The sequence below is a fragment of the Bufo bufo genome, chromosome 5 (genome assembly GCF_905171765.1).
Source record: "Bufo bufo chromosome 5, aBufBuf1.1, whole genome shotgun sequence".
NCBI classification, from domain to species: Eukaryota; Metazoa; Chordata; class Amphibia; order Anura; family Bufonidae; genus Bufo; species Bufo bufo.
In genome coordinates this window covers 457,998,598-458,022,541 of record NC_053393.1, presented here as the reverse complement: position 1 = coordinate 458,022,541, position 23,944 = coordinate 457,998,598, and positions in this window count along the sequence as shown.

Here is a 23,944-nt window from a genome sequence, read left to right as displayed (position 1 = left end):
GTAAAAAATGTGTGAAATACGCAACGTGTGCAAATACCGGTAGGGTACCAGTTACGGGGTCACAATTAGCGCACCATTCTTTCAGCCTGTTGATTACATCCATGCTTTTGAAGCAGATGGACTGACAAGCAGCTTCTAAGTGCATCACACAAAGCACTAAAATCCTATTCTCCCACAACATCACAAAGCCAGACTGTATCCTGCAAACATGAGAAAACTGTGAGCAAACTAATGTTAGTGTAGGGACATTCAAGATAATGAGGTGCCGTAATGTTTTTCATTTTTTCATGTTTATAAATTTTAACTTGTGTTTCTCACCGAAGCAAGACATACAAATACTGTCAAAATGAAATGCATGGTTATGGATCAAGGAAAGCATTAGCACACAGCATCGCACTACTGCCACCTAGTGGCCATTTAAACACAGTTACTCTGAACCAACTGAAGCTTTGACGTTTATATTTTTCAGTGTGGATCTGCTAATATTGTCTGTTAGATTATAACCATTTTAGGCCATCTAATTATATTATTGACTAGTTTTGAATGTGGTGAATCCATTTCTTTATTGAACAGTTTGGTAACTATGCGCTTAATGAGTTAATTACCTATCAAAGGTTATCATGCATAAATTATAGTAAATCCGGATATGCACAAAAAGTTGCACATTATGGTGCAAAAACAGTGTATAATAATACAACTTAAGTAACATTCCATTACTGCGCTTCTTAATATTTTTGAGTGTGCTGTAGCAAAAGTCCTATCAATCTAGATTCTTTTATGTATAAATATAATTTTCCTATTGGCTTCTTTGTAATAAAAGTAACCTACCGGTACTTGATGTGGTGAATATACAACAATAAATAGCAATCAACCCATGCGTACTAGTAGGCTCCTATCACTTCTTGTGGGGTATTGGTGCTGATATCAGTAGGATGCTAGTTTTAATATTAATATTCCAAACCCACCGATACCTATTGCGCCAACTGCAATAGAAATAGAAATAAAACTCCCACAAGGAAACTTCTATGCCTTATTCCGATACATACAATTTAGTACAATGTTCCAAAGTGCTCAAAAATAATCTACTACAATCACTTGCCTTGTTTGTATTTATATATGTAGCGATCCTGTAGTTTAGTCCTGCCAATGAGATCCGATGCATAATCCTGCTTGCGTCTTAGGCTTCTGCATATGGCGACGCCCCGGCCGGCGGCGTTCGCTTGTGTCTTAGAAGTCAGAACGGATTTTTTTTCTGGTTCCCAGAGGATGCCGTACATGTGTTACGTCACACCAACACTTCGGGAAACCCGCTCTAACTTCTAAGACACGAGTAGAACTGGCCTAATTGCCCATAACAACCAATCAGATTCCACCTTACATTTTTGACTGCTCCTTTGGAAAATGAAAGGAGGAATCTGATTGGTTGATCTGGGCAACTAAGCCAGTTCTACTTTACACCAGTTTGATAAATGACCCCATTAGTTTCTGATGGGATTGTGACCTACGTTTTATGTTTATAAAAATGCATTGAATATTTTCAGCAATCTTGGCCACATGGTGGATGAAACTTTCCAAAAATTAGGGTTTTAAATCTAGAGACTCTGACCCAGATCCTTTCTGACTGGTGGAAAGATACCTCTCCCTATTCAGATTATGACATGGAGCAGAGTTTATCTAGTAGCAGGATCTGCATTTTCACTCTGTTCAGTCAAGCAGCTCAGCTGATAGCTCCTTATCTCTGCTCTCTGACCTTTTAAACACTGGTTATAGCTCAATTCTTATTTTACTGATAAGAATGTGGCTTAAATATGTGTTTATAACCTTTTTCAGTAATTTAGAGATAAGGTTTATTAGATGACTGGCACAAAGTGAAAGTAAAAAAATACGATTCCCACAGACACAGAAAAGGTTAACCCTTTGTGACAGAAAGGCTCAATATTTAGAAAAAAAATATTTTTAGCCCAAAATAAGTAAAATGCAATCATTAAAAAAAAAGTCCCCCAAAAGTATACATAGCCTTTAGAGGGAATGTGTCAGCAGAAAATGACCCATCCTTTAAATAATGTTTTTATGTTTAACAGATTTTTTAAATATTTTTGATCATGTTATTTTTAATTTTCCACATCAATATCTATATTTGAACAAAAAACATAAAATCCTGCAGTTTTCCCACTGGCCACTAAGCTTTATTATAGGCGCCACTACTTGGCCTGTACAGATCACTTCACTGTAGTTACCTGCTTATCTGTCTTTCTAATCCTGCCTGTAATTATATCATCTTGGTGTATAGATAAGACAGCATCCACCATTCACAATAGGTGATTATCAGAGCTTATCTATTCTTTCCTTGTGCAATGCACAGGTAGAAATAAAACAAGTTTACTCGCTCTCTTATTTAAAAATGTTGTGAGTATGCTGCAAGTAAGGTCAGTGCCGCAAAGACAAAGTGAAGAAGTAAAAGAAGAATTCCTGCACTTACTCTCCGATTGCACCTAAGTTCCAGTGACTAGAAATGGGGCTCTACCACGTCAGCTGCCATCTACGTTCTAGAGGAGAGTCCGCAATGTTGATGTGTAGCAGTAAATACTTGATAGTTGTCCTGATCTTTCAGTCAGGGCATGTTTTCCAACTACCAAGTATTCTCCATTACACATCAAAATTGCAGCCTCTCCTCTAGAATATAGGTAGGTGTGACAGTGTCACATATAGATACTACTTATATCTTAGAGGACAGCAGATGTGGTAGAACCCCGCTTCTATTCATTGGTACTTAGGTGTAGTCAGAGAGTAAGCACAGGAATTCTGCTTTTACCCATGCACAGGTCACATGTCTAGAAAACTTTCCCATAGAAGTCAATGATGTCCCCTCCTGACCGATGTGTCTATGGCCAGGTTCTCTGCCGTAAATTGTTTTCTGAATGCTATTAAGAACAGCTCAGGCAAGATGTTGCCCCCATAATAATGTTCAGAAAATAGATTTAAAAAAATCTGCAATCAGAAAATAAAAATAGATTAGAATAAAAGGATGTGTGTAACTATCCGGTTTTAACTGGCAGAAACATTTTTTGGTGACACTTCAATTTATTTTGGTGACAATTCCCTTTAAGGCACATTTACACTGAGCAGGGAATTATCGGGAAAGGGCAATTCCTTCCCAATAACTGCTTCCACATCATTGGAGGTGCAGCAATCACCTCCACTGTATGGGGATGAACCATGGCTACTGCAATCGCCCCTTCTCATACAGATTCATTGTTTATAGGCAGCAGATTGCTGTTTATACTTCACGATCTTCTGCCCGTAAATGATGATTTAGGTGTCCACATAAACCATGAATTCACCCGATGAACGAGTGTTTTGCTCGTTCATCGAGTCATCGGTGGCACCTTTACATAGGCAGATAATCCGGCCGATAATTGTGCGGTGTAAATGTGCCTTTTGGAGTCCTCTCCATTATACTGCAGAGCTTTGAAGTCATAAGTATATCTTAACATCCAGTGCACAGACCTTTGCGGGCTTACTGTGGGGGATCCAAGAGAGTACAGAGATAAAAATGAAGTTTTCTTAATCTGTGTGTTTTGAGCTACCCATCCTTTACAGTAGATTAGAGGGGTTTTCTGTTTTCAATACCTTTGTGATTACGTTGCCTTGTCTGTTTATACCAACATTTACATATCAAATAAGAAAGGTCCCCAGTGATTGTGTAACGCCCTGCAAGGGGGCATTACCACTGATTTTGCCCCATCACTATCTTGATTGGTGCATCCTGTATCATCATGTGTATTTATCCCTAGGTCATACTCAATGTGTAACTGCATTTGTGATTTTGCACCTAAAGGGACACTATAGGCAGCCCTTATACCACTCTGGCATTCCTACACCTTGGCTCCACTATCACCTTCTACATAGGGGGACATATAATCTCGTTGCTGTAATGCAACTGGCGTCACAACAAAAACTTTAAAAACTCTTAAAAAACCTGTAGAAGAGAACCCCTAGCATGGGACCTGCCCGCTGAAATTGTCCTTTCTAGTATTAGGAATAGAAATACAATAAATGTACTTTCTCTAAGTCAAATCACATAAGTGCAGGTGATAAGTAGTAAATGAACGCCCATAATTTACATATCTCAGATACAGAGAAAGCTTTACTAATGGAATGTTCTAATTCATAATTATTCTTGATACTCACCTGTCCTGGTTTCAGCAACGACCGCTACATTGCTCCTCTCTAGCACGTCAGATTGCAATGGCAGCCCAGCACACACCAGTAATGTCATGCTACTGGATTCTTTAACTCAGCTCTGACATCAATATGTCACCTGATTATTCAGGGTTGTCTCTGAGATCTCTGCCTGTTCCTTGTAGTGTCATTTGAAACTTGTGGCACAGGGACATTCAGAGGCGGCTCTAGACTTTGTGAGGCCTTAGGCGAAACTCGAACATGAGGCCCCCACGAACACAAGATATTTATCCACAGGATAGGACAGAGAGTTTTGCTTCCGCATCCATCTTGGTACAACCTGATGTTTCTCTGCCTGTGCGCAGGGGCAGTGTCACCACCAGCTCTCTGAGAAGCTCTGGCAGACGTTCTTCTGTACCTCTTGCATGATGTTCTTTGTTTTGGTTTCACTTTGTCATCTCTTTTCCTTCTCCCAGCTGTCATCTATTTACACTGATTGCCTCCCTTTATATTCCCTCCCATACTACCTCACTTTGCGGTTTATACTACTTCCTGGATTGTGTTCACTGCTAGAGGCTACATTTGCTGGTTCCTCAGATAAGTCTTTTCCTTTATTTGTGTTTCCGTGCTGGCTTGATTCTAGGTGACCCTGACTCCCTCCGTATTAAGTGCAGGAAGCCGGTGGTCGTGTCCCCTCACTATTATAGGGTTTTCAGGTGTCACACAGTCTAGGTACGAGGGCATGCAATTATCTATCATAAAGATCTTTGCATGGGCATAGCAGTCAGGGAGAGCTCTAGGGGTTTTAGAGGGCTCACCCATATGTTCCTTAGTTTGGGGTCAGTCGGATGTTTATTTATTACTTCCAGTTTTCTGCAACACCATCCGTGACATTATAAACCACCATAACCGTCTTAAGCATTGATCCAGTTTCAGCCTTGATTGACCGCATGCAGGGTCTTTCACTGGAGGTAGCAGATCTCCGTAAAACTGTGTCTCAGTTTCAGGTGACCGGTTCTGCTTGCTTTCATGGAGTTTGTTCCGAACCTAATATCTCGCTTCCGGATACGTTCTTCGGGGGTAGTGAGAATTTTGTTTGTTTTAGAGAGGCTTGCAAACTCAATTTTCGCCTACTTCCCCATTCCTCTGGTGATGAGGAGCAGAGGGTGGGGATCATCATCTCGCTGCTCAGGGATAACGCTCAGTCTTGGGCCTTTTCTCTGCCGGTGGGGGCACGGCCCCTCCGATCGGTGGATGAATTTTTTGTAGCCCTGGGGCAGATATATGAGTACCCGAATGGTATTGCTCTGGCTTAATCTAAACTGCGTCTTTTATGCCAGGGTAAACAGTCCGCAGAGATATATTGTTCAGAATTTCGGAGATGGGCAGCTGATACTGGTTGAAATGATGCTGCATTCCGAACTCAATTTTGCCATGGTCTTTCAGAGGGATTGAAAGATGCATTTGCCTTTCATGAAAGACCTGCCTCGTTGGAGTCTGCCATGTCTCGAGCTGTTTGTATTGACAGGTGTCTTAGAGAGAGAGGAGAGATCACTCCTTCCTGTCATATTCAGTCCAAGGACAGTGGGGTGGTCTCATTCAGTGCGCAGGGGCCTCAGTCTCTCTCAATCCCCTCTGAGGAGGAGGCCATGCAGCTGGGTTTGCTTGCCTCTGATAGTAGAGGATTCAGCTCTCAGAGGAGGGTTTGTTTCTGTTGTGGAGGTATAAATCATTTGGCAAATGTTTGCCCCTCTAGGAGATTCAGGGAGTTTTCTGAGGGTAATAAAGAAACAAAAAGAAAAAAACCCTCTAAAAACTTTCCATCTGTTACTATTGGCAAGGTTGATGCAGAAATTGAAGGTTTGCCATTTGCTTGTAGTTCCCGTGTTGTCCTACCTGCCAGGGTGGCGCCAGATAGCAAGAACATTGTTTGTGAGATTTTTGTAGCTAGTGGAGCAGCTGTCAATCTCATTGATAATCAATTTGCTATAACATATGGTTTCCAGGTATGCACTTTGGGAAAGGATATACCTGTTTTTGCTATCTATTCCGCTCCACTTTCTCAAAAATCGTTAAAGGACATAGTTCACAATATCCGTTTGACTGTGGGTGATGCTCATGTTGAGGATATGTCATGTTTCGTCCTAAGCGGATTGCCTACTCCTCTAGTGTTGGGGCTCACTAAACATAACCCCACCATTGATTGGCAAGCAAGGCAACTAAATGGTTGGAGTGACTTTTGCAGAGAGAATTGCCTCACGGCGTCTCTTTCAGAGGTTTCTACCAAGACTGTACCATCTTTTCTCTCAGAATTTTCGGATGTGTTTTCAGAGAGTGGTGTCCAGGAGCTGCCCCCTCACCGGGAGTACGATTGCCCTATTAATCTCATCCCAGGCGCCAAGCTGCCAAAATCACGTTTATACAATCTCTCCCAACCTGAAAGAGTCGCTATGTGTACTTATATCTCTGAGAGCCTGAGAAAGGGACACATCCGACCCTCGAAGTCACCTGTTGCCGCTGTGTTTTTTTTTTGTTAAGAAAAAAGATGAATCTTTAAGACCATGTCTGGATTTCAGGGAGCTGAACTGTATCACAATTTGTGACTCTTTTCCGCTCCCTCTGATCCCAGACCTGTTTAACCAGATTGTTGGGGCTAAAGTTTTTTCTAAGTTGGATTTAAGAGGGGCATACAACCTAGTCAAGGTCAGGGAAGGGGACGAATGGAAGACGCCCTTCAATACCCATGAGGGCCATTTCGAGAATTTGGGTTATGCCCTTTGGTTTGATGAATGCTCCAGCCGTCTTCCAACATTTTGTGAACAGCATTTTTTATCATTTAATGGGGAAATTTGTACTGGTGTATCTAGATGACATTTTGATTTTTTCTCCTGATTTCAAAACTCATAGGGACCACCTACGTCAGGTCTTGCTAATTTTGCGGGAGAATAAATTGTACGCTAAACTGGAAAAATCTGTGTTTGCGGTTCCAGAAATTGAATTTCTCGGTTTTCTTCTCTCCGCTTCTGGTTATCGCATGGACCCTGAGAAGGTCCGCGCTGTGCTTGATTGGGAGCTTCCTGAGAATCAGAAGGCGCTGATGCAGTTTTTGGGTTTTGCCAATTATTACAGGAAGTTCAATTTGAATGATTCCTTTGTTGTTAAGCCACTCACTAATATGACTAAAAAGGGGGTAGATTTTTCCTCCTGGTCGTAAGATGCGCTTAAGGCTTTTTCTAGTATCAAAGAGAGTTTTGCTTCCGCTCCCATCTTGGTACAACCTGATATCTCTGCCTTTCATTGTTGAGGTGTACGCTTCTGAGGTGGGTGTGGGTGCGGTCTTGTCTCAGGGTCCCTCTCCTGAGAAAGGCGACCGTGTGCCTTTTTCTCAAGGAAACTCTCCTCCGCAGAGAGAAATTACGATGTGGGAGATAGGGAGTTGTTGGTCATCAAATTAGCTTTTGAGGAATGGCGCCATTGGCTAGAGGGAGCAAGACACCCTATTACCGTGTTTACCGACCATAAGAATCTGGCATACTTGGAATCAGCCAAGCGTCTGAACCCGAGACAGGCCAGATGGTCTTTATTCTTTTCTAGGTTTAATTTTGTTGTCACGTTCCACCCTGGGGTTAAAAATGTGAAGGCTAATGCCTTGTCATGTTGTTTTCCAGGAGAGGGGAACTTTGAAGACCCGGGTCCAATTTTGGCTGAAGGGGTGGTCGTCTCTGCTCTTTATCCTGATTTGGAGGCAGAGGTTCAGGCAGCCCAGGCAGAGGCTCCTGATCTTTGTCCTCCTGGGAGGTTGTTTGTGCCTCTCGCTTTACGACACAAGGTTTTTAAGGAGCACCACGATACTGTCCTTGCTGGGCACCCGGGGAGTAGAGCCACAGTGGATCTCATTGCTCGGAGATTCTGGTGGCCGGCTCTTTGTAAGTCGGTTGAGGGTTTTGTGGCAGCCTGCGAGACCTGCGCTCGTGCCAAGGTCCCTCATTCACGGCCATCGGGTTCTCTCCTCCCGTTACCCATTCCATCCCGTCCTTGGACGCATCTGTCCATGGACTTCATTACGGACCTGCCTCGTTCCTCGGGGGAGACTGTGATTCTGGTAGTAGTGGACCGTTTTAGCAAAATGGCGCATTTCATTCCCTTTTCTGGGTTACCCAATGCTAAAACGCTGGTGCAAGCATTTGTTGATCACATTGTCAAATTGCATGGCATTCCTTCAGACATAGTTTCTGATAGGGGCACGCAGTTTGTTTCCAGATTCTGGAAGGCCTTCTGTTCTCGCTTGGGGGTTCGGTTGTCGTTCTCTTCTGCTTTTCACCCGCAGTCGAATGGCCAGACCGAACGCGTCAATCACAATCTGGAGACATATCTGCGTTGTTTTGTGGCAGAGAATCAGGAGGATTGGTGTTCTTTTTTGTCCCTTGCTGAGTTTGCTTTAAATAACCGTCGCCAGGAGTCCTCGAATAAGTCACCATGTTTTGGTGCATATGGGTTTTATCCGCAGTTTGGGACATTCTCTGGAGAGGGGTCTTCTGGTTTACCTGATGAGGAGAGATTTTCCTCGTCTTTGTCATTTATTTGGCAAAAGATTCAGGGTAATCTGAAGAGGATGAGTGAGAGATATAAGCGTGTGGCGGATAAGAGATGTGTGCCTGGTCCGGACCTGAATGTGGCTGATCTGGTGTGGTTGTCTACAAAGAATATCAAACCGAAGGTTCCCTCCTGGAAGTTGGGTCCTAAGTTTATTGGGCCTTACAAGATCTTGTCCGTCATCAATCCTGTTGCCTTCCGTCTTGATCTTCCTCAGACTTGGAAGATCCATAATGTTTTTCACAGGTCCCTATTAAAACCGTATGTCCAACCCACTGTACCCTCCTCTTTGCCTCCTCCTCCGATTGTTGTTGATGGTAATCTTGAATTTCAGGTCTCTAGGATTGTGGATTCTCGCATTATCCGCGGTTCTCTCCAGTACCTCGTTCATTGGGAGGGTTATGGTCCTGAGGAGAGGATGAGGGTCCCAGTGGCGGACATTAAGGCCACTCGTCTTATCAGGGCTTTCCATAGGTCCCATCCTGAGAAGGTGGGCTCTAAATGTCCCGAGTCCACTCATAGAGGGAGGGGTACTGTCACCGCCAGCTCTCTGAGAAGCTCTGGCAGACGTTCTTCTGTACCTCTTGCATGATGTTCTTTGTTTTGGTTTCACTTTGTCATCTCTTTTCCTTCTCCCAGCTGTCATATATTTACACTGATTGCCTCCCTTTATATTCCCTCCCATACTGCCTCACTTTGCGGTTTATACTACTTCCTGGATTGTGTTCACTGCTAGAGGCTACAACTGCTGGTTCCTCAGATAAGTCTTTTCCTTTATTTGTGTTTCCGTGCTGGCTTGATTCTAGGTGACCCTGACTCCCTCCGTATTAAGTGCATGGAGCCAGTGGTCATGTCCCCTCACTATTATAGGGTTTTCAGGTGTCACACAGTCTAGGTACGAGGGCATGCAATTATCTATCATAAAGATCTTTGCATGGGCATAGCAGTCAGGGAGAGCTCGAGGGATTTTATAGGGCTCACCCATATGTTCCTTAGTTTGGAATCAAGTCAGTCGGATGTTTATTTATTACTTCCAGTTTTCTGCAACACCATCCGTGACAGGCAGACTGAAAACCCTCACGGCCCCTGGGCAAAATAGATCAATGGCCCCCTACCAGGCCCCACCCATGTTACGCCTCCAGCCACGCCGATATCCCGCCTCCACCCCGCTGTTGCACCGCGATCGTTACACCCCTGATCCCATCACTGCAGAAATACAGCGCCCCATTCCTCTTACATCCAGTGACGTCTCCTTTGATGTAGATGTTCTCTGTCCTCGTCTTCTTCTTTCAGACCATCAGACCAGACCACCATTTTGTCGCCATTTTTCATCTCTGCAGTTTAACAACAAAAAAAAAATCTTAGTTTACTACTTTTCCATCATCCTCACATCTTCTGGACAAATCATCCTACCACCCCCAATACTGTGCCACTGTGCTCCCCAATACTATGCTGCAGAAACAGATAATACCCCTGATAATACTAGTACCACACAGAGCCCCCATTTAAAATATCCCTTATTTGTGGCCTCAGTAGAAGCCCCCATAGTGCCCCATAATAATGTGCCAGTAACAAGTGCCCCCCATAGATATCCCCCAATCATGTGCCAGTAACAAGTGCCTCTCCCCCCCATGTGCCACTAACAAGTGCCTCCCCCCCATGTGCCAGTAACAAGTGCCTCTCCCCCCCATGTGCCAGTAACAAGTGCCTCTCTCCCCCATGTGCCAGTAACAAGTGCCTCTCTCCCCCATGTGCCAGTAACAAGTGCCTCTCCCCCCCATGTGCCAGTATCAAGTGCCTCTCTTCCCCCCATGTGCCAGTATCAAGTGCCCCCCCATGTGCCAGTATCAAGTGCCTCTCTCCTTCCCCACCCCCCCATGTGCCAGTATCAAGTGCCTCTCTCCTTCCCCCCATGTGCCAGTATCAAGTGTCTCCCCTCCCATGGGCCAGTATCAAGTGCCTCTCTCCTCCCCCCATGTGACAGTATCAAGTGCCTCTCCCCCCCATGTGCCAGTATCAAGTGCCTCTCTCCTTCCTTCCCTCCCCTGCCCCACAGCACAGCCATCCTAACGGACGGCGATACAGATGATTATGGAGATGAACGTTTCCACAATGGAAGCGTTCATCTCCCTGTGACCTGCCGCCGCCACGGGCCCCCTTCCCGGCCGGGCCCTCTGACCTCGTCCGAAGTGCCCGACCGCTCAGTCCGCCCTTGTGGCGGAAGCCAATAATTGTACTTGTGGCGGTGTCGGGTGGGAGCCAGAGCGAGGCCCCCCCAGCGCGAGGCCCCCCCAGCACGAGGCCTTAGGTGGCGGCCCTAAGTGGCCTAATGGAAGAGCCGCCTCTGGGGACATTTGTTACAAGTCATTACTGTTGCTGCATTGTCTGCACCACTGTTCACACTACCACCAACTGTACTGCTGCTTCAGCTCTGTTTAACCACCATCAACTGTGCAACTACTTCAGCACAACTACTCTACAATTCACTGTGAAACTACTGCAACTATGTTATGCTATTATACACTGTACTATTACTTCATTTCTGTTAAACCACCACCATCAGCTGTGCTGCAACTTCAGGACTACTTGGAGGTATGTACTTCTACATTATCTTCTATACAACTTCTTTGTCTGTTCATGTTTTTCTCATATAGACTATTATAATGAAATTTTTTTATCATGTTTATATATTTGGTCCCTGACTAACCACATGTCCACTATAGTGTCCTGCTTTAAACTATACTATATACCCAATCTGGCATTTTGTTTAAACTATACTGTTGAGATGTGACTGTGATTATGACCCCATAACTAGGAAATATATATTTGCAGATGTCTAATGAGTATACTATGTATATTATGTATATATGTATTGTTTCATGAGATTTGCCTTGGATGGTTGTTTTCTTTATATTTTCTTTGTATATCTATTATTTGTCATACATATTGATTCGATATTATTATTATTATTATTATTAATAGGCCGTGAACAAGGTCCGGGAGGACCGAAACGTTGGCCTGTAAACTGACACATCACCAGTGGCATTTCAATAAAATTACTGATTTCATTCATACTAAAAAAATTTGAGTGCCGTGAATTTTTCTATTATATTACTTGGGAATTACTTTCCATCACTGAGCACCGAAGATTATTATTATACTCAGTGGAGTGCCAGCCACCTATTGTGCTGATTCATATATATTATTTTGAGCTTGAGCACCTACTCATGTCTGCTCCGACCTTTTCGAATGATACTATTACTGCTGATGGGATCGTCTCACAGATAACTACTCCCAGTGAGTTTCTTCATATCTCCCATAGTGAATTTCGCACACGCGATTGGGAACGTGAATCTAAGAAGCTAATTGCATCAGAACTGCATTGTGTCACACTGGCCGAATACTACAAAAATGGGAGAATACCGAGGGGTTTAAGGGTACATCTACGCCCTAACCTGTTTCCTTCTAATAAGGAATACTGCAATAAATTTGAAACCATATTGAATAAATGTTCCATGGACATTATTGTTTTGAGTATTGAATATTTACAGAAGTCAATTGCCGAGACAAGATAACTACAATTGAGACACAACTTGTTTCCACTACTTCTATACAGGAGTGGAATGATTTAAAGAAGAAGACAGAGAAAATCCTGGAGGACCATAAGAAGTACATTGAACAAACAAAGCGGGCTAAATTTACCCGTGATGCTGAAGATTACCAATTAAATCGGATATATCGCTGGCAATGGCAAGAATCTGAAACACAGGGCTATCAACCATTTGGAGACTATGCCTCCTCCTCATCGGGTAGTGACAGATCCTCACGTCGTAGACCATATCGTTTTGTTCCCCGGCGGGGCAACAGAACCAGACGACGACAACAAGGATACGCAGGGGAGGACATTCCCGACAGGCCAGAAATGTCCATGATACAGACCAGGTCTCAGGTACAAGTCTAGTTATAAATATTTCTTCTAGGACTTTGTCTCCAGCTGAACACAATGTCTTGTCAAAAGGACTGTCGTTTTGCCCGAGAGACTCTTTTCAACAATTTTCATTTATGCAGGACCTAAATAGGTTCTATAGGTCCTTACGTCTAAAAGTACATTTTAAGGATGATTGTACTGATGCGTCCAAGGTACATTTAATGCCTAATCCTCTATCTATAGCCCATTTAGGCCTGAGGAATAAGAGTAACTTCATGCCCCCCAAATTATCTCATGCTGTTGAGGCATTTATTAGTTTAGTTGATAATGAAGTTCGGACGAATATCGACTCCTTTAAGAGGGGCCGATATCCGTCTCAATCAAATCTTCCGAATACTGAATATCTAGCATTACAGTCACTTAAGGGTGACAAACTGATTATAATTAAACCAGCTGATAAAGGGGGCGCCATAGTGGTTATGGACACATCTTACTATAAACAGGAGATTAATAGACAATTGGCTGACACTGATACATACGAGCTCACATACAATAATCCAACTTTTGGCATACAAAAAGGAATAGAATCATTCCTTGATTATCATCTAGGGCTTGGCACAATTGACGAAGCAACCTATAAATTCTTGCACAATGATCATCCTATTATGCCGGTTATATATATGTTGCCTAAAATACATAAGAACCTCGAAAAACCACCCGGACGTCCAATAGTGGCATCAACGGATTCACTACTGGCACCACTATCAATTTATTTAGAAAAGATACTTACTCCACTAGTACGCAAAACTAAATCATACCTATTGGACACGTCACACTTTCTAGAGATTATCTTCTCCTTAGGTACAATCCCTACTGATGCATTTCTGGTCACTCTTGATGTTAACAGCCTATATACCTCCATCTCTCATGATGGGGGTATACAGGCTGTCCGTACATCATTGGTGACAACGACTCTTACTACTACACAGCAGACCTTCTGTATTGGACTATTGCAATTTGTTTTACAAATTTTTTTTTTTATGTTTGGGGATCAATATTACATCCAGAAGAAGGGGACGGCAATGGGGGCTAACGTGGCACCCCCATATGCCAATCTTTTCATGGCTCAATTTGAGGAAGACCATGTATATTCACATCCATTATTTCAAGCTCATGCATTAACATGGCGTAGATTTATCGATGACGTCTTTTGTATTTGGACAGGAGATAGAGAATCTTTTCATAATTTTCATGCATACATCAACCATGTTATTGTAGACTTACAATTCACTGCCCATATTGATGAAACCAGGATCAATTTCCTTGACACTTCGGTGATCAAGGAACCTAGTGGTTCCCTTAAGATAGACATTTATACTAAACCAACGGATCGCAATACGTTACTTCTATACTCTAGTTGCCACACTAAGAATACTAAAATGTCTTTACCTCGTTCCCAATTCACTAGGGTATCGAGAATTGTCAGTGATCCAACATTGAAACACCAACGACTGACTGAAATGTCTTATAAGTTTGAAGCACGTGGCTACCCACGAGGCCTTCTAGATAAAGAGCTTAAATTAATTACGCAGGATAATTGTGAATCCAGATCCTCACGTTTAAAACAATCCATACCCAGACTCCCACTAGTGGTGACATATCACCCATTTGTACCAAAGATCCAACGTATTATACAAAAAAACTGGCCGTTACTAGGTAAGTTTTATCCAGAAATAAAGGAATTTAATTATCCCTTTAGAATGTGCTACAAACGTCCAAAAAATTTACGTGATGCTCTAATTAAAGCAGATATTGGCTCTGAGAAAAAGCTATCAAGACAGACTACACTATCTAATCCTAAAATGGGTACTTTTCCCTGCTTGAATTGCATACAATGCACTCATGTCATGAAATGAAACACTTTTACACATCCACATACGGGCAAGCCCTACAACATAAAGGGTTTCTTTACATGTGCTACCTCATTTGCTGTTTATTTGATTAAGTGTCCATGCGGTCTCGCATACGTTGGGGAAACTTCACAATGTGTCCGAGACCGCATCAGTAAGCATAAGTCTGACATACGTTGTAATAAATCGGAACTCCCTATACCTCATCATTTTATTCAGGCCGGTCATCACATTAGTCAGTTACGATTCCAGATTATCGAACATATCACGTTATCACGTCGTGGGGGAAACCGAAAACTCCTACTTCAAAAACGTGAATCCTTTTGGATACACGAACTAAGGACATTAGCCCCATTGGGATTGAATCGGGACTTTGAGTTTTATATACAATGATTATATAATTGTTTTTTCTTTTTTTCCCTTTCTCTCTCTTTTTTCTGTTAACCTCAGACAAAATGACTCTTTGTACAAGTAGGATTTCTTGTATAACTGTGGTGTCCTGCCCTTGTTTGTTAGTTTAGTGGACTAATATACTAATTTTACTTAACTAAACTAATTAATATACTTACTATTTATATATATTCTGTTTATGTTTCTTTATGTGAAGCCTGACTCTCGATGTTTGTTTATCACTTTGATTGAATATTTAACTGTTCAGCATCTATTTTTTCGGATCTTACCGATTATTTGATTCCAATAATGCGAATGTTCTTATTAAATATATTCGAATGTTCGAATAAATATATTCGAATGTTCGAAAAAATATATTCGTACGAAAAAATATTTGTTTGATACGGAAATATATTGCTACGATGAACCGGACTTCCGATATTGTGCAAAGCGGATATCTGGCTAATGACGTGATCAAAACATCGCGAGATCAGGCTTGGTTTAAATACCTGACATGCGCAGGTCACCCAGCGCAACGCCACTTTTCCATAGTCAGGACTACTTGGAGGTATGGTACTTGCTGCTTAGAACTTTATAACCTTATGCATTATATCCCATGGGCTCTCCTTCTTATATATGTGCCAGATATCTTATTGCTTCTAATTACGTGGATACTCTATTTGACATTCTAGTTGATTATTTATCATTGAATATATTATATGAAATGTGGCACATATATAGACCTATGAATTTTGGCTTTCTACCTGCGATAGTCAATCTATATAGATAGTGGCTTTGTACAGATATATATAGGAGTCATTATCTTCTATACAACTTCTTTGTCTGTTCATGTTTTTCTCATATAGACTATTATAATGAAATTTTTTTATCATGTTTATATATTTGGTCCCTGACTAACCACATGTCCACTATAGTGTCCTGCTTTAAACTATACTATATACCCAATCTGGCATTTTGTTTAAACTATACTGTTGAGATGTGACTGTGATTATGACCCCATAACTAGGAAATATATATTTGCAGATGTCTAATGAGTATACTATGTATATTATGTATATATGTATTGTTTCATGAGATTTGCCTTGGATGGTTGTTTTCTTTATATTTTCTTTGTATATCTATTATTTGTCATACATATTGATTCGATATTATTATTATTATTATTATTATTAATAGGCCGTGAACAAGGTCCGGGAGGACCGAAACGTTGGCCTGTAAACTGACACATCACCAGTGGCATTTCAATAAAATTACTGATTTCATTCATACTAAAAAAATTTGAGTGCCGTGAATTTTTCTATTATTTTATTATACTGCAACTTCAGCACTGTTGCACCACCATTCACTGTGCAACTACTTCAGCCCTGCTACACCACCATCAGCTGTGCTGCAACTTTAGCCCTGCTACACCACCGTCAACTGTGCAACAAATTCAACTTCATCATCAGTCCTGCTATGTCACTGACTCTGCTAAATTTGTTCTATTTCCCAACTACACCAGTGCCACTTATCAATGCTGTATAAGACCTGCTCATCTGGAAGAGAGGCTTCACAGATCCACTTCACCAGATGAGCCATAACAGAATAATCAGTCCCATAGATTTCAAAGATACTACGGCACCTGTGCCATGGCCATTAGACATCAATAAGTTGGCTGGTGTCTCAACCTACATCCAGGCAATGAGAGGTAGTCCAGGCAGTATGTGATCTTTTGGTAAACATGGATGCCCAGGGACCTGCTTTTATAGCCTCAACAGCTCTCTTGCCACCTAATGCACAGTCAGTTCCTCTTCCTGCATCTACTCCCTGGGGACTTTCACTATGTCTGGTAACAGCTACCCAATTTGGTGGAAAAACTATAAAGCTTGCCAGGGCTTTATTAATGAATGCATGGGATATTTTGATGAAGTGTCCTCAACAGTTCCACTCTGACATATTATGGCTATGCATACATCATTTTTATCAATCAACAAAATGCAAGAAAAATCTAAATCAAATGAATATTTGGTGTGACCATCCTTTGCTTTCAAAACAGCATCAGCTCTTCTAAGCAAACTTGCACACAGTTTTTGAAGGAACTCAGCAGTGAGGTTCTTCCAGACATCTTGGAGAAGTAACCACAGATCTTCTGTGGATCTAGACTTTCTCAAATCCATCTTTCTCTTCATGTAATCTCAGACAGACTCGATGATGTTGAGATCAGGGCTCTGTGGGGAATATATCATCACTTCCAGGACATCTTGTTATTCTTTACGCTGAAGTTAATTCTTATGACATTGGTTGTATGTTTGGGGTCATTGTCCTGTTGCAGAATAAATATAAATTCAAACTATAAACATTTTTATAAGCATGTTTTTCGCATCTGCCTAAAACTGTTGCTCAGTACTGTGCATAAATGATTACAATATTAGAGAGGATAAGTTTACTGTGGAAAACAGTACAATCCAAAGAAGGCTCTACTACCCTGTTGGACTGCATCTATCCTGGATGCAAGATGTGATATGGTTGGGCATGGTGACATACAGGTTCTGTATAGCATGCTGCAACCCTTTTGCCCACAGATTTTGCAGCTGGGCCTGTAGATCCTGCTCACTTGTTGGTTGCTGAATCTGGCATCCCAGTTGGTCGCATAAATGCTCGATTGGCCATAAATCTGGTGACTGAGCAGACCAAGGAAGTTTTGAAATGAAGCAGAGACATTTATGAGAAACCCTTGTAGTGTGTGGGTGAGCATTGTCTTGCTGGAAATGCCAGTTGGAAGCCCGCTATAGACAACATGTATGGTGGCAGGATGTCCTACACATATCACTGAGCACATATCACTAGGGGTGACTGACATAGGCAATAGCTCCCAAGATCATCACAGCAGTGGTTTGGGCAGTGTGTCACTCCACAGCTTAGGCAGGATTGAAGTGCTCACCATGACACCTCCAGACTTAAACCTGACCATCGTGGGATCCCAAACAGAGGTTTGAATCTGACAAAGGACAATATCTGCGTGGAGTTTGTATGTTCTCTCCATGTTTGCTTGAGTTTCTTCCCATGCACCAAAGATATACTGATAGGGAACTTATATTTGAGCACCCTTAGGGACAGCAAGTAATTATGTCTATAAAGTGCTGTGGAATATGTCAGTGCTACAGTATGTAAGTGTGTAACAAATAATTGAATAGAGATGATACGGTTCCAGTCCATAGCAGTCCAGGTTTCAAGTTCACAACACCACTGCAAATGAAGGCAACGGTGGCTGGCTGTCAATGGCAGGACATATAATGGTAGCCAAGGGACCAAATGCCTGGAAATGGTCTGGGCAGAGACAGGGGTGTCTAATGGAGGCGCCACCTGTGTATGAATGGTGGACAATGAAACTGCATGTCAGTGGATTAAACGATTCTCTCTACTGGTGGTCTTCCTGGGCTGTCCTGAGCCTGTTTGCTGTGTATGTGCCCTCAGGTTTAAACTTCTCCCAACACCTCCTAAAAGTTAGGTCAGACCTGCCTAGATGGCTGGCAATTCGTCAAAACAACCATCCTGCTTCTTTTAGTCTAATGATGCACCCAATCTCAAAGTCTTTCAATTGGGAAAATGTCTTCAAGTGCATTGTAGGGGCATGTCTAGCAGTCATCAATCTCTTACCAAGAGGTACACTGCCCAAAAGTAGCCTCAGTCTGAAAGCCTTTTTATAGGGAAATAGGGGAAGAACTTTTACGCTCTATTGTGTCAAGACCTAGTGTCTAATCATACTGCACCTGTAATCATTTACATATCTGCATGCCTATCTGGGTTTATTTTTTATTTTTTTTACTTTTTACACTAGGGATGGATCCTGGATTGTTACCTGGGGGAAGATACAGAATGTTCTTTTTAAAAGTCATGCCCTCTCGCTACTATCTTAAAACAACACAATAGAAGATCTGTTACCTCTCCTGATATATATGTTTTACTAAATACTTTGTATTCCCCACATAATACACAATAGAGACATCAGATGAGCCAAAATGGGCAAGGCTTATTTAAGCTCCACCAACAAGTGTGTATTCCTGAGCAGGTTTGGGCATTCATGAGGGGAGGCTTACATGTCCTGAATTTACCAACTGCAATGTTGGTAAATATTGACAAGCAAGAAAGAGGACACTTCCCCTGGGTCACTCTTCCTTGTCTCTGCCACACATGGACATAAATAGAGAGCACTGGGCCAGATGCCAAAGTTTTAAATAGGCCCCACCAGCATTGACCCCTGTAGGGGTGTACAGAGAAATCATGGGGCGCCATAGCAAAAGTCAGAATTGGGCCTCCCCCCAGTAAATTTAACTTTTTATTAATGTTCTTTTCAAGGTTGCCGCTGCCAGGTCTTGAGCCAAGGACCTGCTGTCGGTGAGGCAAAAACCTTACTAGTTAAGCCACAGGCTTAACTGTAGTCAATGGACGCCCCAACTCTGCAGGCACCATAGCATGGTCTGCATGCTCTGTCTCTATTGATGGTATGCCACTGGACCCCCCAAGTCAAACCTCAGTTCAGACAAACAAGATAAAGAACAATCATTACTTACCTCTCCTTGTTCCTGGCTTCTCTTTTTCTCATGACCATGCACATAGGATTTGTGCCATAGTGCATACAAAATTCTGATTCAAACCAGCTGAAAATCAGATGTTGTATAGTCCTGGACAGCCTGGAACACGTCCTGAGAAGGATCTTTTGACATTAGCATTGAAAGCTCTGTTACATTGCAGAGAAAAAATTGTGCTGCAGTACAAGCATTTCTTCAGTAAAAGGATGGACACCATGATGGAACTAAACAGACCCCATTATAAAGTCATTGGTAAGAGTTGTTGGGCATTATTGGTGTCTACTGTCTATCATGAGATGAATTTGGCATTGTGTCATGGTTTACTTTTTTTTTAAAGAAACCATGACAGATGTCATGGTTTCTGACAGAAAATGTCAGTCAGCAACTGTTCTCCATTACATGAGTCTATGGGTAGTATATACACTGATCATCCCTTGATCTGAAGAAAATGGTGATTCCTCGATAATCCATTCTATTCAGGCAAAAGAGGTGGACTATATCCTATATAATTTAGTGGAAATGGGCCACATACATATATGGCAACCTCTCCTACAGTATATCTGGCTGCTATACGCACCAATGTGATACTGTCACGACCGCTACCCCAGCAGCAGTCGTGTCGCACCAGACGGAGGGGTAGGGGGACCCTTATCTACGGATGGGAATAGTATGGCCACCCCTGACTAACCCTAAGCTGGCACCTGTCTGCCCTGATACCCTAGACGGGGTGTGAACCCGTGCGACGAGCAGGATGCCTAAACCCTCAGTCACCCTAAAGCCTAGAGTGGGGAGAGGCCGATGGGAGCACTAGTCACCATCACTCATGTCTAGGAGAACATCAGGGGAAGACAGCAACAAACAAACTTATATCAGAGATAGACTTATCCAGTCACGAGCAGAGAAGGCGATCCCAATCACGACAGTCCACGCCGGACAAGAGCTCCACAGCAACACCATCAAACGATCTCCTTCAAAGGTCAGAATAGAACTGGAAGTAAGGACTATATCTGGCAATGACTGCAAGTGAAAGTGAAACTAATATAGTAGCTGGGAGTGGCAGACAGGACTCACCTGAGAAGGATGCCTACAAACTCCCAGTCAGGACAAAAAGGTTCACAAGGCAAAACCCAGATGACATACCCTGAACCACGGAGCAAACTCACAAGCTATCGCGAGTAGCAAGTCGCTGCGACCTTCTCCTCCCAGACCTGTCTGGATCAGTCACAGTCGTGACAGTACCCCCCTTTCTACGAGGGGCCCCTGGACCCTCAAGACCAGGCCTCTCCGGATGGGAGCTATGAAAAGCCCGAATGAGTCTGTCCGCTTTTATCTCTGATGCTGGAACCCACATTCTCTCTTCGGAACCATAACCTTTTCAGTACACCAGGTATTGAAGAGAGCGGCGAACATATCGTGAATCAACAATCTTTTCTACCTGAAACTCAAGACTGCCATCAACAACCACCGGTGGAGGCGGTAGTGGCAATGGTTCAGGAGGTTCTACATATCTCTTAAGCAGAGATCTGTGGAAGACATTATGGATCCTTAGAGTCTGAGGTAGCTCCAGACGAAAAGCCACCGGGTTAATGATCTTAATTACCCTATAAGGACCAATAAATCTCGGACCTAATTTCCACGAGGGAACCTTCAACTTGATATTTCTGGTAGACAACCACACCAAGTCATTCACCCCAAGGTCCGGACCTTCAGAGCGCTTCCTATCAGCCGCACGTTTGTATCTACCACCAATTCTCTTCAAACTTTCTTGCACACTCTGCCACACTGAAGAAAGTGAAAACGCAAATCGTTCCTCCTCGGGAATCCCAGACGGCCCCCCCTCACTAAACGTACAAAACTGAGGATGGAAACCATACGCACCAAAAAATGGTGACTTATCGGTGGATTCTTGACGACGATTATTAATGGCAAACTTGGCTAACGGTAAATAAGATGACCATTCCTCCTGATTTTCGGAAACAAAGCATCTCAAATATGTCTCTAGGTTTTGATTGGTACGTTCAGTCTGACCGTTGGACTGTGGATGGAAAGATGAAGAAAACGACAGATGAACCCCTAAACGAGAACAAAAAGCTTTCCAAAATTTAGAAACGAATTGGGTACCACGATCCGAAACAATATCGGAAGGGACCCCGTGAAGCTTCACGATGTGGTCAATAATAACCTGAGCCAGTGTGTTAGTATTAGGCAATGCGGCAAGAGCAATAAAGTGCACCATTTTACTGAATCTTTCAACAACTACAAGAATAACAGTCTTCCCCGCTGATACTGGTAGATCCGTAATGAAATCCATTGACAGGTGCGTCCAAGGCCTGTTGGGGATGGCCAGAGGTAAAAGACGCCCTGCCGGACGAGTATGATCTACCTTAGAACGAGCACAGGTAGCACATGCAGACACAAAATTCAACACCTCCTGGCGCCATTTAGGCCACCAGAACCGACGAGACACTAACTCAGAGGTTGCCCTACTACCTGGGTGTCCTGCCAGTGTGGAGTTATGGTGTTCTTTTAGTATCTCCAGTCGTAAATTTTCTGGCACAAACAGTTTACCCGAGGGGCAGGAGGCCGGGGCGTCCCCCTGAGCTTCCAACACCCTCCCCTCCAAACCTGAGTGTAATGCAGAGACCACCACCCCCTTTTGCAAAATGGGCTCTGGTACCTCAACATCACCCCCTTCAGGAAAACTTCGAGACAATGCATCCGCCTTAGTATTTTTTGCCCTCGGGCGATAGGTTATTACAAAATTAAACCTAGTAAAAAATAACGACCACCGAGCCTGTCTAGGGGTGAGACGTTTAGCAGACTCCAGATATAATAAGTTTTTGTGATCAGTAATCACCGTGACGGGATGAACTGCCCCCTCCAAAAAATGACGCCACTCCTCAAAAGCCAACTTAATAGCCAAAAGTTCCCTGTTGCCAATATCATAGTTCCTTTCTGCAGTAGACAATTTCTTCGAAAAGAAAGCACACGGACGCCATTCACCAGGGGACGGGCCCTGAGATAGTACCGCTCCCACCCCCACCTCTGATGCGTCAACCTCTACAATAAAAGGAAGCGAGACATCTGGCTGTACGAGAATAGGGGCCGAGGTGAATCTCTCCTTCAGAGATGCAAAGGCAGTTTTGGCTGCATGTGACCATTTGGAAAAATCGGATCCCTTTCGGGTCATGTCCGTCAGTGGTTTGACCACCAAGGAATAGTTTTTTATAAACTTTCTATAAAAATTGGCAAACCCCAGGAAGCGTTGCAATGCCTTCAGGTTCTCAGGCAGATCCCAGTCTATAATCGCCCGGACTTTCTCTGGATCCATGCGGAAACCTGAATCTGACAACACATACCCCAGAAATGGCAGTTCTTTTACGGCGAACACACATTTTTCTAACTTAGCAAACAATTTGTTGGCCCTTAATATCTGCAGCACTTGTCTCACATGGACCTTATGTGTATCCAGAACCGGGGAATAGACCAGGATGTCATCAAGATATATCACAACAAATCTCCCGATAAGGTGACTAAAAATATCGTTGACAAAATGTTGGAATACCGCAGGCGCATTAGTAAGACCAAATGGCATGACCAGATTTTCATAATGCCCTTCCGGAGTATTAAAAGCCGTCTTCCACTCATCCCCCTCTTTGATGCGAACCAGGTTATAGGCTCCTCTGAGATCCATTTTGGAGAACCATTTAGCACCAGCAACCTGATTAAAGAGCACGGGAATGAGAGGAAGAGGATAGGGATCTCGGATAGTTATCCGGTTTAATTCCCGGAAATCCAGGCAAGGACGTAGGCCCCCATCTTTCTTTTTAACGAAAAAGAACCCTGCAGCCACAGGTGAAGAAGAGGGTCTGATGTGTCCCTTAGCCAAACTCTCCGAAATATAATCTTTCATAGCCTTCCTCTCCGGGCCGGAAAGATTGTATAACCGGGTTTTAGGTAGTTTGGCCCCAGGTAGTAGATTAATCGGGCAATCATATGGACGATGAGGTGGTAACCCCTGACAACCCTTCTCAGAGAACACATCCATAAAATCTGACAGAAAAGCAGGTAAAGATGTTACAGAGAGTGTAGAGCACCTACTACTCAAGCAGTTGTCCTTACAATGTTCACTCCACTCCACAATCTCCCCGGCCTGCCAATCCACCACTGGATTTTGAGTCACCAGCCAGGGAAGCCCCAATACCATAGGAGCCGGAAGACCGTCCAGGACATAACACGAGATATGCTCTTTATGGAGGTCCCCTACCTGCAGATGGATATTATGAATGATCTGAGTTAACTCTTTCTGAGTAAGAGGGGAGGAGTCGATGGCAAAAACAGGAATAGTTCTG